Source organism: Anser brachyrhynchus (genome assembly GCF_964034855.1).
Source record: "Anser brachyrhynchus genome assembly, contig: SCAFFOLD_54, whole genome shotgun sequence".
Taxonomy (NCBI): domain Eukaryota; kingdom Metazoa; phylum Chordata; class Aves; order Anseriformes; family Anatidae; genus Anser; species Anser brachyrhynchus.
Genome location: NW_027663535.1, coordinates 694,631 through 712,730, shown reverse-complemented (window position 1 = coordinate 712,730; position 18,100 = coordinate 694,631).

Genomic DNA, 18,100 nt, shown 5'->3' with positions numbered 1-18,100 from the left:
GATACTTACTTTACCGAAGTATCCGCCAGAGAACTACGAGCACAAACGCTTAAAACTCTAAGGACTTGGCGGTGCCCCAAACCCACCTAGAGGAGCCTGTTCTACAATCGATAATCCCCGATTAACCCAACCACCCCTTGCCAACACAGCCTACATACCGCCGTCGCCAGCCCACCTCGAATGAGAGCACAACAGTGGACACAATAGCACCCCGCTAATAAGACAGGTCAAGGTATAGCCTATGGAGTGGAAGAAATGGGCTACATTCCCTATTCATAGGGCACACGGAAAGAAGCGTGAAACCACTTCTGGAAGGCGGATTTAGCAGTAAAGTGGGACAATAGAGCCTACTTTAAGCCGGCCCTGGGGCACGTACATACCGCCCGTCACCCTCCTCAAAAGCCACATCCCACATAACTAATACCATAAATACGCTGAAGATGAGGTAAGTCGTAACAAGGTAAGTGTACCGGAAGGTGTACTTAGAATATCAAGACGTAGCTATAACACCAAAGCACTCAGCTTACACCTGAAAGATATCTACTAGACCGGATCGTCTTGAAGCCCCCCCTCTAGCTCAACCACACAAATAGTACACCAAAACTAAAGAATTTACTAAACTAATTAAACTAAAGCATTTTACAGTCTTAGTATAGGCGATAGAAAAGACACTTAGACGCGATAGAGACCCCAGTACCGTAAGGGAAAGATGAAATAGCAGTGAAACAATCAAAGCGACAGACAGCAAAGATCAACCCTTGTACCTTTTGCATCATGGTTTAGCGAGAACAACCAAGCAAAGTGAACTAAAGTTTGCCCCCCCGAAACCCAAGCGAGCTACTTTCAAGCAGTTAAAGAGAGCGAACCCGTCTCTGTTGCAAAAGAGTGGGATGACTTGTCAGTAGAGGTGAAAAGCCAACCGAGCTGGGTGATAGCTGGTTACCTGTGAAACGAATCTAAGTTCCCCCTTAATCCTCCCTACCGGACATCCTGAACCCTAATGAGATGATTAAGAGCTATTTAATGGAGGGACAGCTCCATTAAAAAAGGACACAACCTCGACTAGCGGATAATTCTTACTACTGATCCTACCGTGGGCCCTAAAGCAGCCATCAAAAAAGAGTGCGTCAAAGCTCCACCACCTAAAAATACCAAAATAAGATGATTCCCTTATCACAAACAGGTCAACCTATGAATATAGGAGAATTAATGCTAAAATAAGTAACTCAGGGCCACACCCCTCTAACGGCGCAAGCTTACATAGAAACATTATTAACAGACCTAGACAGATACAAAAACCCCTACAAGACCACGTATTAACTAACCCTGTTAACCCGACTCAGGAGCGCCTATAAGAGCGATTAAAATCTGTGAAAGGAACTCGGCAAATTAATAAGGCCCGACTGTTTACCAAAAACATAGCCTTCAGCAAATTAAACAAGTATTGAAGGTGATGCCTGCCCGGTGACTTAGGTTTAACGGCCGCGGTATCCTAACCGTGCAAAGGTAGCGCAATCAATTGTCCCATAAATCGAGACTTGTATGAATGGCTAAACGAGGTCTTAACTGTCTCTCACAGATAATCAGTGAAATTGATCTCCCTGTGCAAAAGCGGGGATGTGAACATAAGACGAGAAGACCCTGTGGAACTTAAAAATCAACGACCACCGCGAATCCTCAATCAACCCCACTGGGGCCACTACCATCGCAGAGCCTGGTCGATATTTTTCGGTTGGGGCGACCTTGGAGGAGAACAAATCCTCCAAAAACAAGACCATACCTCTTTACCTAGAGCTACCCCTCAAAGTGCTAACAGTGACCAGACCCAATATAATTGATTAATGGACCAAGCTACCCCAGGGATAACAGCGCAATCCCCCTCAAGAGCCCATATCGACAGGGGGGTTTACGACCTCCATGTTGGATCAGGACATCCTAATGGTGCAGCCGCTATTAAGGGTTCGTTTGTTCAACGATTAACAGTCCTACGTGATCTGAGTTCAGACCGGAGCAATCCAGGTCGGTTTCTATCTATGACACACTCTCCCCAGTACGAAAGGACCGGGAAAGTGGGGCCAATACCACAAGCACGCCCCCCCCCCTCTAAGCAGTGAAACCAACTAAACCGTGAAGAGGGCCTTCCCCCACCACTTTCAATCCTAGAAAAGGACCAGCTAGAGTGGCAGAGCCCGGCAAGTGCAGAAGGCTTAAGCCCTTTCCCCAGAGGTTCAAATCCTCTCCCTAGCTTCACCCATGATTCAAATAACAACACTAAGCTGCCTCATTATATCCCTCCTATACATCATCCCAATCCTGATTGCCGTAGCCTTCCTAACCCTAGTAGAACGGAAAATCCTAAGCTACATACAATCCCGCAAAGGCCCTAACGTTGTCGGGCCTTTTGGCCTACTTCAACCATTTGCGGACGGACTGAAACTATTTACCAAAGAGCCCATCCGACCCTCTACCTCTTCCCCACTTCTATTCATTCTGATACCAATACTAGCCCTTGTCCTAGCCCTCACCACTTGAGCACCACTACCACTCCCATTTCCCCTAGCAGATCTAAACCTCGGAGTTCTCTTCCTAATAGCCATGTCAAGCCTAGCCGTCTACTCAGTCCTATGATCAGGCTGAGCCTCGAACTCAAAATACGCACTAATCGGAGCCCTACGGGCAGTAGCACAGACCATTTCATACGAAGTGACACTGGCCATAATCCTGCTATCAATAATCATACTAAGCGGAAGCTACACACTCAGCTCCTTTGCCGTCGCACAGGAGCCTCTATACTTCATTTTCTCCTCATGACCCCTAGCAATAATATGATACGTATCCACCCTAGCAGAGACAAACCGAGCTCCTTTTGACCTCACAGAGGGTGAATCTGAGCTAGTCTCAGGGTTTAACGTTGAATACGCCGCAGGACCCTTCGCCTTATTCTTCCTAGCTGAATATGCGAACATTATGCTAATAAATACACTTACAGCCATCATATTCCTAAACCCAAGCGCCCTAGGGCCACCCACAGAACTATTCCCCGTCATCCTAGCCACAAAAGTCCTCCTACTATCTTCTGGTTTCTTATGGGTCCGAGCTTCATACCCATGATTCCGATATGACCAACTAATGCACCTACTATGAAAAAACTTCCTACCCCTCACACTAGCTCTGTGCCTCTGACACATCAGCATACCTATCTGCTATGCAGGCCTACCTCCTTACATAAGGAAATGTGCCTGAACTACAAAGGGTCACTATGATAAAGTGAACATAGAGGTATAACAGCCCTCTCATTTCCTGTTGACCTTAGAAAAGTAGGAATTGAACCCACACAAGAGAAATCAAAATTCTCCATACTTCCCTTATATTATTTTCTAGTAGAGTCAGCTAATCAAGCTATCGGGCCCATACCCCGAAAATGATGGTTTAACCCCCTCCTCTACTAATGAACCCTTACGCGACCCCAATCATAACCTTCAGCCTCATCTTGGGCACCACAATCACAATTTCCAGCAACCACTGAGTTCTGGCCTGGACAGGACTGGAGATCAACACACTAGCCATCATTCCCCTAATTGCCAAATCCCACCACCCATGAGCAGTAGAAGCCGCAACGAAATACTTCCTAACCCAAGCAGCTGCTTCCGCCCTGGTCCTATTCTCTAGCATAACCAATGCCTGAGTCACTGGCCAATGAGACATCACACAAATAAACCACCCAACCTCCTGTCTACTACTGACAGCAGCAATCGCTATTAAACTGGGCCTAGTGCCATTTCACTTCTGATTCCCAGAAGTACTACAAGGATCGCCACTAATAACAGCCCTGCTACTCTCGACCCTCATAAAATTCCCCCCACTAACCCTGCTCCTACTAACATCCAAATCCCTCGACCCAGCTCTACTCACCGCCATGGCCCTAGCCTCAACAGCACTAGGAGGCTGAATAGGACTGAACCAAACACAAACACGCAAAATCCTAGCCTTCTCATCCATCTCCCACTTAGGCTGAATCGCCATCATCCTAGTTTACAGCCCCAAATTGGCCTTACTTACCTTCTACCTATACTAGGATGGCCTCTAGCAGGATTTACTCACTGATTCCCACTACTCACTGGGTTTACCCTACACCAAACATGAGCAAAAGCCCACTTCGGGGTAATATTTACAGGAGTAAACCTAACGTTCTTCCCCCAGCACTTCCTAGGCCTAGCAGGAATACCCCGACGATACTCGGACTATCCCGACGCCTACACACTATGAAACACCATTTCCTCCATCGGCTCCCTAATCTCAATAGTAGCCGTAATCATACTAATATTCATCATCTGAGAAGCCTTTTCGGCCAAACGAAAAGTCCTACAACCAGAACTAACTACCACAAACGTTGAATGAATCCACGGCTGCCCTCCCCCATACCATACTTTCGAGGAACCGGCCTTCGTCCAAGTACAAGAAAGGAAGGAATCGAACCCTCACATGCTGGTTTCAAGCCAACTGCATTAACCGCTCATGCTTCTTTCTTATGAGACGTTAGTAAACCAATTACATAGCCTTGTCAAGACTAAATCACAGGTAAAAATCCTGTACATCTCATGTGGCCAACCACTCCCAACTAGGATTCCAAGACGCCTCATCACCCATCATAGAAGAACTCGTTGAATTCCACGACCACGCCCTAATCGTTGCCCTAGCTATCTGCAGCCTAGTTCTCTACCTTTTAGCCCACATACTAACAGAAAAACTCTCGTCCAATGCTGTAGACGCCCAAGAAGTAGAGCTGATCTGGACAATCCTACCTGCTATCGTCCTGGTACTCCTCGCCCTCCCATCCCTACAAATCCTCTACATAATGGACAAAATCGATGAACCAGACCTCACCCTAAAAGCCATCGGCCACCAATGATACTGAAGCTACGAATACACAGACTTCAAAGACCTATCATTCGACTCCTACATAGTGCCCACCCCAGACTTACCCAACGGCCACTTCCGACTGCTAGAAGTTGACCACCGCGTAGTTATCCCAATAGAATCCCCCATCCGCGTGATCATTACTGCAGGAGACGTACTCCACTCCTGAGCAGTCCCAACGCTCGGAGTTAAAACAGACGCAATCCCAGGCCGACTAAACCAAACTTCATTCATTACCACCCGGCCTGGGATTTTTTACGGACAATGCTCAGAAATTTGCGGGGCTAATCACAGCTACATACCCATTGTAGTAGAATCAACCCCACTCCCACATTTCGAGGCCTGATCGTCCCTTCTATCATCATCCTAATCATTAAGAAGCTATGCAACAGCACTAGCCTTTTAAGCTAGCCAAAGAGGGACTTCCCCCTCCTTAATGATATGCCACAGCTTAACCCCGCACCATGATTTTCAATCATAATTATAACCTGATTAACCCTAGCACTCCTCATCCAACCAAAACTACTAGCCTTCACCACAACCAACCCCCCATCAAATAAGACCTCCCTCACTACCAAACCCACACCATGATCCTGACCATGAACCTAAGCTTCTTTGACCAATTTTCCAGCCCCAATCTATTTGGCATCCCCTTAATCCTACTATCCCTACTCTTCCCAGCCCTACTATTCCCGTCCCCAAACAACCGATGAATCAACAACCGCCTTTCTACTATCCAAACATGACTCCTTCACCTAATCACAAAACAACTAATAGTCCCACTCAACAAAAATGGCCACAAATGAGCCATAATATTTACATCCCTAATAATCATACTTCTTACAATCAACCTTCTAGGCCTCCTTCCATATACATTCACCCCAACCACCCAACTATCTATGAACATAGCCCTAGCCTTCCCACTATGGCTCGCCACACTACTAACAGGCCTACGAAACCAACCATCAGCCTCTTTAGCCCACCTATTACCCGAAGGTACCCCTACACCCCTAATCCCCGCACTAATCCTGATCGAAACAACCAGCCTACTAATCCGCCCCCTAGCCCTCGGAGTCCGCCTTACAGCCAACCTTACAGCAGGACACTTACTCATCCAACTCATCTCTACAGCCTCCATTGCATTAATACCCACCCTTCCTGCAGTATCCATCCTAACAATAATCATCCTACTACTCCTAACCATCCTAGAAGTAGCAGTAGCCATAATCCAGGCCTACGTCTTCGTGCTCCTTCTAAGCCTATACTTACAAGAAAACATCTAATGGCACACCAAGCACACTCATACCACATAGTTGACCCAAGCCCTTGACCAATCTTCGGGGCAGCCGCCGCCCTACTCACAACCTCAGGATTAATCATGTGATTCCACTACAACTCATCCATACTACTAACCCTAGGCCTCATCTCAATACTCCTAGTAATACTCCAATGATGACGAGACATTGTACGAGAAAGCACCTTCCAAGGCCATCACACTCCCACAGTCCAAAAAGGCCTACGATACGGCATAATCCTTTTCATCACATCCGAAGCATTCTTCTTAGGGTTCTTCTGAGCGTTCTTCCACTCGAGCCTGGCCCCAACCCCAGAACTAGGAGGCCAATGACCCCCAACAGGAATTAAACCACTCAACCCGATAGAAGTCCCCCTACTAAACACAGCCATCCTACTAGCCTCAGGCGTTACCGTAACGTGAGCCCATCACAGCATCACAGAAGGAAACCGAAAACACGCCATCCACGCCCTAACCCTAACGATCCTCCTGGGATTCTACTTCACAGCCCTACAAGCAATAGAATACCACGAAGCCCCATTCTCAATCGCCGATAGCGTCTACGGATCTACCTTCTTCGTTGCCACTGGATTCCACGGACTCCACGTAATCATCGGATCCTCCTTCCTGACCGTCTGCCTCTTCCGACTGATCAAGTTCCACTTTACATCAGACCACCACTTCGGATTCGAGGCAGCAGCCTGATACTGACACTTCGTAGACGTCATCTGACTATTCCTCTACATAACCATCTACTGATGAGGATCTTGCTCTTCTAGTATATTAATTACAATTGACTTCCAATCTCTAGAATCTGGTATAAACCCAGAGGAGAGCAATGAACGCACTCATGTTCATATTCGCCCTATCATCAATCCTAAGCGCCGCCCTAACCGCATTAAACTTCTGACTCGCCCAAATAAACCCCGACTCAGAGAAACTCTCACCGTACGAATGTGGATTCGACCCACTTGGATCTGCTCGATTACCATTCTCAGTCCGATTCTTCCTCAGTAGCCATCCTGTTCGTCCTATTCGACCTAGAAATCGCCCTCCTACTCCCCCTGCCATGAGCCGTCCAACTCCAATCCCCCCTAATGACCCTCACCTGAACTGTAGTGATCCTCCTTCTCCTAACACTCGGACTGGCCTACGAGTGAATTCAAGGGGGCCTAGAATGAGCAGAATAACAGAAAGTTAGTCTAACCAAAAAGATAGCTGGTTTCGACCCAGCAGATTACAGCCAACCCTGTAACTTTCTTATGTCGCCCCTACATTTAAGCTTCTACTCAGCCTTCATTTTCAGCGGACTAGGACTAGCCTTCCACCGAACCCACCTAGTATCCGCCCTACTATGCCTTGAAAGCATAATATTATCGATATTCGTAGGCCTATCAATATGATCCATCGAAAACCAAGTCTCCTCGTTCACCATGGTACCAATTCTCATGCTAACCTTCTCAGCGTGTGAGGCGGGCACAGGCCTGGCCATCCTAGTAGCCTCCACCCGCACACATGGCTCCGACCATCTACACAACCTAAACCTCCTGCAATGCTAAAAATCATCCTACCCACAATCATACTTCTTCCAACAGCCCTGCTGTCTCCACCAAAATTTCTATGGACTAACACCACCTTATACAGCCTCCTAATCGCTGCCCTAAGCCTACAGTGATTAATCCCAACCTACTACCCCTACAAATTTTTATCCAACTGAACAGGAATTGACCAAATCTCATCCCCCCTCCTAGTACTATCCTGCTGACTACTCCCACTCATAATCATAGCAAGCCAAAACCACCTGCAACAAGAACCCCTACAACGCAAACGAATCTTTATCTCAACCTTAGTCGCAGTCCAGCCATTCATCCTACTAGCCTTTTCCACCACAGAACTAGCACTATTTTACATCTCATTTGAAGCAACCCTCATTCCCACCCTAATCTTAATCACCCGATGGGGGAACCAACCAGAACGCCTAAGCGCTGGCATCTACCTGCTATTCTACACGCCAGTAAGCTCTCTACCCCTGCTAATCACAATCATACACCTATACGTGAAAATTGGCACCCTGCACCTGCCAACCCTACAACTAACCCACCCAACCCTATCCACCTCATGGACAGGAATACTATCAGGTCTAGCACTGCTCATAGCATTCATAGTAAAAGCCCCACTATACGGCCTACACCTCTGACTGCCAAAAGCCCACGTAGAAGCACCCATCGCAGGCTCAATACTCCTCGCCGCCCTACTACTAAAGCTAGGAGGATACGGAATTATACGAGTCACTCTATTTATGGGCCCACTGTCCAACCTCCTGCACTACCCCTTCCTAACCCTGGCCCTATGAGGCGCCCTAATGACTAGCTCAATCTGCCTACGACAGACAGACCTAAAATCACTAATCGCTTATTCATCCGTTAGCCACATAGGCCTAGTTATCGCCGCAGGAATAATCCAAACCCACTGATCATTCTCAGGGGCAATGATTCTAATAATTTCCCATGGACTAACTTCCTCCATACTATTCTGCCTAGCCAACACAAACTATGAACGTACGCACAGCCGAATTCTACTACTCACACGAGGCCTACAACCTCTCCTACCACTCATAGCTACCTGATGATTGCTGGCCAATCTAACAAACATAGCCTTACCCCCAACAACAAACCTCATAGCAGAGCTAACCATTATAATCACCTTATTCAACTGATCTGCCTTCACGATCATCCTAACAGGAATCGCAACCCTACTAACCGCCTCCTACACCTTATTCATACTACTAATGACCCAACGAGGCTCAATCCCCTCCCACATCACATCTATGCAAAACTCAACCACGCGAGAACACCTGCTCATAACACTCCACATTATCCCAATATTCCTCCTAATCCGCAAACCCGAACTGATCTCCGGAATCCCCTCATGCAAGTATAGTTTAAACCAAACATTAGACTGTGATTCTAAGAATAGAAGTTCAAACCTTCTTACCTGCCGAGGGGAGGGTTTAACCAACAAGAGCTGCTAACTCTTACATCTGAGCCTAAAACCTCAGCCCCCTTACTTTTAAAGAAGAACAGCAATCCACTGGTCTTAGGAACCACCCATCTTGGTGCAAATCCAAGTAAAAGTAGTGAACCCCACACTACTAATCAACTCCCTCACACTACTCACGCTGACAATCCTCCTAACCCCAATCATCCTGCCATTTCTATTTAAAAACTTTAAAAACACCCCACAAGCCACCACCCGCGCTGTTAAAACCGCATTCCTAATTAGCCTAGCCCCTACAACCGCATTCATCTACTCGGGAGTAGAATCTGTCACCTGCCACTGGGAGTGAAAATTCATTATAAACTTTAAAATCCCCCTGAGCCTAAAAATAGACCAATACTCAATAACATTTCTTCCAATCGCCCTATTTGTAACATGATCAATCCTACAATTCGCCATATGATACATGGCCTCAGAGCCATACGTAACAAAATTTTTCACCTACCTACTGACATTCCTAGTCGCCATACTCCTCCTAACAACCGCAAACAACATATTCCTCCTATTCGTAGGCTGGGAAGGAGTACGAATCATGTCCTTCCTTCTCATCGGCTGATGACAAGGCCGAGCAGATGCCAACACCGCCGCCCTACAAGCCGTAATCTACAACCGAATCGGAGACATCGGACTGATCCTGAGCATAGCATGACTAGCTTCAACATTCAACACCTGAGAGATCCAACAAGCCGTACACCCCCACCAAACCCCAATCCTCCCCCTCATAGGATTAATCCTCGCAGCCGCAGGAAAATCCGCCCAATTTGGACTCCACCCATGACTGCCCGCAGCAATAGAAGGCCCCACCCCAGTATCAGCCCTACTGCACTCCAGTACCATAGTAGTAGCCGGAATCTTCCTGCTCATCCGCATGCACCCCCTGCTAGCCACCAACCAGACAGCCCTAACTGCCTGCCTATGCCTAGGTGCTCTATCAACCCTATTCGCTGCCACATGCGCCCTAACCCAAAATGACATCAAAAAAATCATTGCTTTCTCAACATCCAGCCAACTAGGACTAATAATAGTCACTATCGGACTAAACCTCCCACAACTAGCCTTCCTACACATCTCAACCCATGCCTTCTTTAAAGCCATACTATTCCTATGCTCAGGGTCTATCATCCACAACCTAAACGGAGAACAAGATATCCGAAAGATAGGAGGCCTACAGAAAATACTCCCAGTCACTACTTCCTGCCTAACCATCGGAAACCTGGCGCTGATAGGAACCCCATTCCTAGCCGGATTCTACTCAAAAGACCTCATCATCGAAAGCTTAAACACATCATACCTAAATACTTGAGCCCTACTCCTAACCCTTATAGCCACAGCATTCACCGCAACCTACAGCATCCGCATAACCATCCTAGTCCAAGCTGGACAAACCCGAATCCCCCCAATAGTATCAATAAACGAAAACAACCCACTAATCACCGCCCCCCTAACCCGACTCGCCCTAGGCAGCATTACAGCAGGAATAATCATTACCTCTTTCATCACACCAACCAAAACCCCCCCAATAACCATACCCCTTATCACCAAAACCGCTGCCATCCTCATAACAATCCTAGGAATCATCCTAGCCCTAGAACTATCGAACATAACACACACCCTCACTCACCCCAAACCAAACCCCCTCATAAACTTCTCCTCTGCATTAGGGTACTTCAACCCCCTAGTACACCGATTCTTCTCCAAAAACCTACTAGAAAAGGGACAAAACATTGCCCTACACTTGATCGACCTCTCCTGACTCAAAAAAATAGGGCCAGAGGGCCTTGCTGAACTACAAGTAGCCGCAAGCAAAGCCGCAACCTCAATACACACAGGGCTAATTAAGGCCTACCTAGGATCCTTCGCCCTCTCCATCCTGGTAATAATCCTAATAACACACAGACTCACTAATGGCCCCTAACATCCGCAAATCCCATCCCCTACTAAAAATAATCAACAACTCCCTAATCGACCTACCCGCCCCCTCCAACATCTCTGCCTGATGAAACTTCGGCTCCCTTCTAGCCATCTGCTTAGCCACACAAATCCTAACAGGCCTGCTACTAGCCATACACTACACCGCAGACACTTCACTCGCCTTCTCCTCAGTAGCTCACACATGCCGAGACGTCCAGTACGGATGGCTCATCCGCAACCTCCACGCCAACGGTGCTTCGCTCTTCTTTATCTGCATCTACTTACACATCGGACGAGGCCTCTACTACGGCTCCTACCTATACAAAGAAACCTGAAACACAGGAGTAATCCTCCTACTCACCCTAATAGCAACTGCCTTCGTAGGGTATGTCCTACCATGAGGACAAATGTCATTCTGAGGGGCCACCGTAATCACCAACCTATTCTCAGCCATCCCGTACATTGGGCAAACTCTAGTAGAATGAGCCTGAGGAGGATTCTCAGTAGACAATCCAACCTTAACCCGATTCTTCGCCATCCACTTCCTACTGCCCTTCCTAATTGCAGGAATCACCCTAGTCCACCTAACCTTCCTACACGAATCAGGCTCAAATAACCCACTAGGAATCGTATCAGACTGCGACAAAATCCCATTCCACCCATACTTCTCCATTAAAGACAGCTTAGGGCTTACCCTAATAATCACCCCTCTAATAGCACTAGCCCTATTTTCACCGAACCTCCTGGTTCTTGGAATCCTAGTTGGGAGTGGTTGGCCACATGAGATGTACAGGATTTTTACCTGTGATTTAGTCTTGACAAGGCTATGTAATTGGTTTACTAACGTCTCATAAGAAAGAAGCATGAGCGGTTAATGCAGTTGGCTTGAAACCCATCCCCAGTGGTGCAAGTGCACTCTCTGAACTCACTGAAGTGCATCCCCAGTGGTGCCAGTGCACTCTCTGCACTCACTGCACTGCATCCCTAGTGGTGCCAGTGCAATCTCTGGACTCACTGCAGTGCATCCCCAGTGGTGCCAGTGCACTCTCTGGACTCACTGCAGTGCATCCCCAGTGGTGCCAGTGCACTCTCTGGACTCACTGCACTGCATCCACAGTGGTGCCAGTGCACTCTCTGGACTCACTGCAGTGCATCCCCAGTGGTGCCAGTGCACTCTCTGGACTCACTGCACTGCATCCCCAGTGGTGCCAGTGCACTCTCTGGACTCACTGCACTGCATCCCCAGTGGTGCCAGTGCATTCACTGGACTCACTGGACTGCATCACCAGTGGTGCCAGTGCACTCTCTGCACTCACTGCACTGCATCCCTAGTGGTGCCAGTGCAATCTCTGGACTGACTGCACTGCATCCCCAGTGGTGCCATTGCACTCTCTGCACTCACTGCACTGCATCCCCAGTGGTGCCAGTGCACTCACTGGACTGACTGCACTGCATCCCCAGTGGTGCCAGTGCACTCTCTGGACTCACTGCACTGCATCCCCAGTGGTGCCAGTGCACTCTCTGGACTCACTGCACTGCATCCCCAGTGGTGCCAGTGCACTCTCTGGACTCACTGCACTGCATCCCCAGTGGTGCCAGTGCATTCACTGGACTCACTGGACTGCATCACCAGTGGTGCCAGTGCACTCTCTGCACTCACTGCACTGCATCCCTAGTGGTGCCAGTGCAATCTCTGGACTGACTGCACTGCATCCCCAGTGGTGCCAGTGCACTCTCTGGACTCACTGCACTGCAGCCCCAGTGGTGCCAGTGCACTCTCTGGACTCACTGCACTGCATCCCCAGTGCTGCCAGTGCACTCTCTGGACTCACTGCAGTGCATCCCCAGTGGTGCCAGTGCACTCTCTGGACTCACTGCACTGCATCCGCAGTGGTGCCAGTGCGCTCTCTGGAGTCACAGCACTGCATCCCCAGTGGTGCCAGTGCACTCTCTGGACTCACTGCACTGCATCCCCATTGGTGCCATTGCACTCTCTGCACTCACTGCACTGCATCCCCAGTGGTGCCAGTGCACTCACTGGACTGACTGCACTGCATCCCCAGTGGTGCCAGTGCGCTCTCCGGAGTCACAGCACTGCATCCCCAGTGGTGCCTGTGCACTCACTGGACACACTGTACTGCATCACAGGTGGTTCCAGTGCACTCTCTGCACTCACTGCACAGCATCCCCAGTGGTACCAGTGCATTCACTGGACACACTGGACTGCATCACCAGTGGTGCCAGTGCACTCTCTGGACTCACTGCACTGCATCCCCAGTGGTGCCAGTGCACTCTCTGGACTCACTGCACTGCATCCCCAGTGGTGCCAGTGCAGTCTCTGGACTCACTGCAGTGCATCCCCAGTGGTGCCAGAGCACTCTCTGGACTCACTGCACTGCATCCCCAGTGGTGCCAGTGCACTCTCTGGACTCACTGCACCGCATCCCCAGTGGTGTCAGTACACTCTCTGGACTCACTGAAGTGCATCCCCAGTGGTGCCAGTGCACTCTCTCGACTCACTGCACTGCATCCCCAGTGGTGCCAGTGCACTCTCTGGACTCACTGCACTGTATCCGCAGTGGTGTCAGTGCACTCTCTGTACTCACTGAAGTGCATCCCCAGTGGTGCCAGTGCACTCTCTGGACTCACTGCAGTGCATCCCCAGTGGTGCCAGTGCACTCTCTGGACTCACTGCACTGCATGTCCAGTGGTGCCAGTGCACTCTCTGCACTCACTGCACTGCATTCCCAGTGGTGCCAGTGAAGTCTCTGGACTCACTGCACTGCATCCCCAGTGGTGCCAGTGCACTCTCTGGACTCACTGCACTGCATCCCCACTGCTGCCAGTGCACTCTCTGGACTCACTGCACTGCATCCCCAGTGGTGCCAGTGCACTCTCTGGACTCACTGCATTGCATCCCCAGTGGTGCCAGTGCACTCTCTCGAGTCACTGCACTACATCCCCAGTAGTGCCAGTGCACTCTCTGGACTCACTGTACTGCATCATCGGTGGTGCCAGTGCACTCTCTGGACTCACTGAGGTGCATCCCCAGTGGTGCCAGTGCAATCTCTGGACTCACTGCAGTGCATCCCCAGTGGTGCCAGTGCACACTCTGGACTCACTGCACTGCATCCCCAGTGGTGCCAGTGCACTCTCTGGACTCACTGCACTGCATCCCCAGTGTTCACAGTGCACTCTCTGCACTCACTACACTGCATCCCCAGTGGTGCCAGTGCACTCTCTGGACTCACTGCACTGCATCCCCAGTGGTGCCAGTGCACTCTGTGGACTCACTGCACTGCATCCCCAGTGGTGTCAGTGCACTCTCTGGACTCACTGCACTGCATCCCCAGTGGAGCCCGTGCACTCTCTGGACTCACTGAAGTGCATACCCAGTGGTGCCAGTGCACTCTCTGGACTCACTGCAGTGCATCCCCGTTGGTGCCAGTGCACTCTCTGGACTCACTGCAGTGCATCCCCAGTGGTGCCAGTGCACTCTCTGGACTCACTGAAGTGCATTCTCAGTGGTGCCAGTGCACTCTCTGGACTCACTGCACTGCATCCCCAGTGGTGCCAGTACACTCACTGCACTGACTGCACTGCATTCCCAGTGGAGCCAGTGCGCTCTCTGGACTCACTGCACTGCATCCCCATTGGTGCCAGTGCATTCTCTGGACTCACCGCACTGCACCCTGAGTGGTGCCAGTGCACTCTCTGGACTCACTGCAGTGCATCCCCAGTGGTGCCAGTGCACTCTCTGGACTCACTGTACTGCATCCCCAGTGTTGCCAGTGCACTCTCTGGACTCACTGCACTGCATCCCCAGTGGTGCCAAAGCACTCTCTGGACTCCCGGCACCGCATCCCCAGTGGTGCCAGTGCACTCTCTGGGTTCACTGCAGTGCATCCCCAGTGGTGCCAGTGCACTCTCTTGACTCACTGTACTGCATCCCCAGTGGTGCCAGTGCACTCTGTGGACTCACTGCAGTGCATCCCCAGTGGTGCCAGTGCGCTCTCTGGACTCACTGCAGTGCATCCCCAGTGGTGCCAGTGCACTCTCTGGACTCACTGCACTGCATCCCCAGTGCTGCCAGTGCACTCTCTGGACTCACTGCACTGCATCCCCAGTGGTGCCAGTGCACTCTCTGGACTCACTGCAGTGCATCCCCAGTGGTGCCAGTGCACTCTCTGGACTCACTGCACTGCATCCCCAGTGGTGCCACTGCACTCTCTGGACTCACTGCAGTGCATTCCCAGTGGTGCCAGTGCACTCTCTGGACTCACTGCAGTGCATCCCCACTGCTGCCAGTGCACTCTCTGGACTCACAGCAGTGCATCCCCAGTGGTGCCAGTGCACTCTCTGGACTCACTGCACTGCATCCCCAGTGGTGTCAATGCACTCTCTGGACTCACTGCACTGCATCCCCAGTGGTGCCAGTGCACTCTCTGGACTCACTGCACTGCATCCCAAGTGGTGCCGGTGCACTCTCTGGACTCACGGCACTGCATCCCAAGTGGTGCCAGTGCACTCTCTGGACTCACTGCACTGCATCCCCAGTGGTGCCAGTGCACTCTCTCGAGTCACTGCACTACATCCCCAGTGGTGCCAGTGCGCTCACTGGACTCACTGTACTGCATCATCAGTGGTGCCAGTGCACTCTCTGGAGTGACTGCAGTGCATCCCCAGTGGTTCCAGTGCACTCTCTGGACTCACTGCACTGCATCCCCAGTGGTGCCAATGCACTCTCTGGACTCACTGCACTGCATCCCCAGTGGTGCCAGTGCACTCACTGGACTCACTGCACTGCATCCCAAGTGGTACCTGTGCACTCTCTGGACTCACTGCACTGCATCCCCAGTGGTGCCAGTGCACTCTCTCGAGTCACTGCACTACATCCTCAGTGGTGCCAGTGCACTCACTGGACTCACTGTACTGCATTCCCAGTGGTGCTAGTGCACTCTCTGGACTCACTGCAGTGCATCCCCAGTGGTGCCAGTGCACTCTTTGGACCAACTGAAGTGCATTCTCAGTGGTGCCAGTGCACTCTCTGGACTCACTGCACTGCATCCCCAGTGGTGCCAGCGCACTCTCTGGACTCACTGAAGTGCATTCTCAGTGGTGCCAGTGCACTCTCTGGACTCACTGCAGTGCATCCCCAGTGGTGCCAGTACACTCACTGGACTCACTGCACTGCATCCCAAGTGGTGCCAGTGCACTCTCTGGACTCACTGCACTGCATCCCCAGTGGTGCCAGTGCACTCTCTGGACTCACTGCACTGCATCCCCAGTGCTGCCTGTGCACTCCCTGGACTCACTGCACTGCATCCCCAATGGTGTCACTGCACTCTCTGGACTCACTGCACTGCATCCCCAGTTGTGCCAGTGCACTCTCTGCACTCACTGCACTGCATACCCAGTGGTGCCAGTGCACTCACTGGACTCACTGCAGTGCATTCCCTCTGGTGCCAGTGCACTCTCTGGACTCACTGCAGTGCAACCCCAGTGGTGCCAGTGCACTCTCTGGACTCACTGCACTGCATCCCCAGTGGTGCCAGTGCACTCTCTGGACTCACTGCAGTGCATCACCTGTGGTGCCAGTGCACTCTCTGGACTCACTGAAGTGCATCCCCAGTGGTGCCAGTGCAATCTCTGGACTCACTGCACTGCATTCCCAGTCGTGCCAGTGCACACTCTGGACTCACTGCACTGCATCCCCAGTGGTGCCAGTGCACTCTCTGGAGTCACTGCACTGCAACCCCAGTGTTGCCAGTGCACTCTCTGCACTCACTGCACTGCATCCCCAGTGGTGCCAGTGCACTCTCTGGACTCACTTCAGTGCATCCCCAGTGGTGCCAGAGCACTCTCTGGACTCACTGCACTGCATCCCCAGTGGTGCCAGTACACTCTCTGGACTCACTGCAGTGCATCCCCAGTGGTGCCAGTGCACTCTCTGGACTCACTGCACTGCATCCCCAGTGGTGCCACTGCACTCTCTGGACTCACTGCACTGCATGTCCAGTGGTGCCAGTGCACTCTCTGCACTCACTGCACTGCATCCCCAGTGGTGCCAGTGCACTCACTGGACTCACTGCAGTGCATTCCCTCTGGTGCCAGTGCACTCTCTGGACTCACTGCACTGCATCCCCAGTGGTGCCAGTGCACTCTCTGGACTCACTGCAGTGCATCCGCAGTGGTGCCAGTGCACTCTCTGGACTCACTGCAGTGCATCCCCAGTGGTGCCAGTGCACTCTCTGGACTCACTGAAGTGCATCCCCAGTGGTGCCAGTGCACTCTCTGGACTCACTGCAGTGCATCCCCAGTGGTGCCAGTGCACTCTCTGGACTCACTGCACTGCATCCCCAGTGGTGCCAGAGCACTCTCTGGACTCACTGCACTGCATCCTCTGTGCTGCCAGTGCACTCTCTGGACTCACTGCACTGCATCCCCAGTGGTGCCAGTGCACTCTCTGGACTCACTGTACTGCATCCCCAGTGGTGCCAGTGCACTCTCTGGACTCACTGCACTGCATCCCCAGTGGTGCTAGTGCACTCTGTGGACTCACTGCAGTGCATACCCAGTGGTGCCAGTGCACTCTCTGGACTCACTGAAGGGCATTCTCAGTGGTGCCAGTGCACTCTCTGGACTCACTGCAGTGTTTCCCCAGTGGTGCCAGTACACTCACTGGACTGACTGCACTGCATCCCCAGTGGTGCCAGTGCACTCTCTGGACTCACCGCACCGCATCCCCAGTGGTGCCAGTGCACTCTCTGAACTCACCGCACCGCATCCCCAGTGGTGCCAGTGCACTCTCTGGAGTAACTGCAGTGCATCACCAGTGGTGCCAGTGCACTCTCTGGACTCACTGCACTGCATCTCCAGTGGTGCCAGTGCACTCTCTGGACTCACTGCACTGCATCCGCA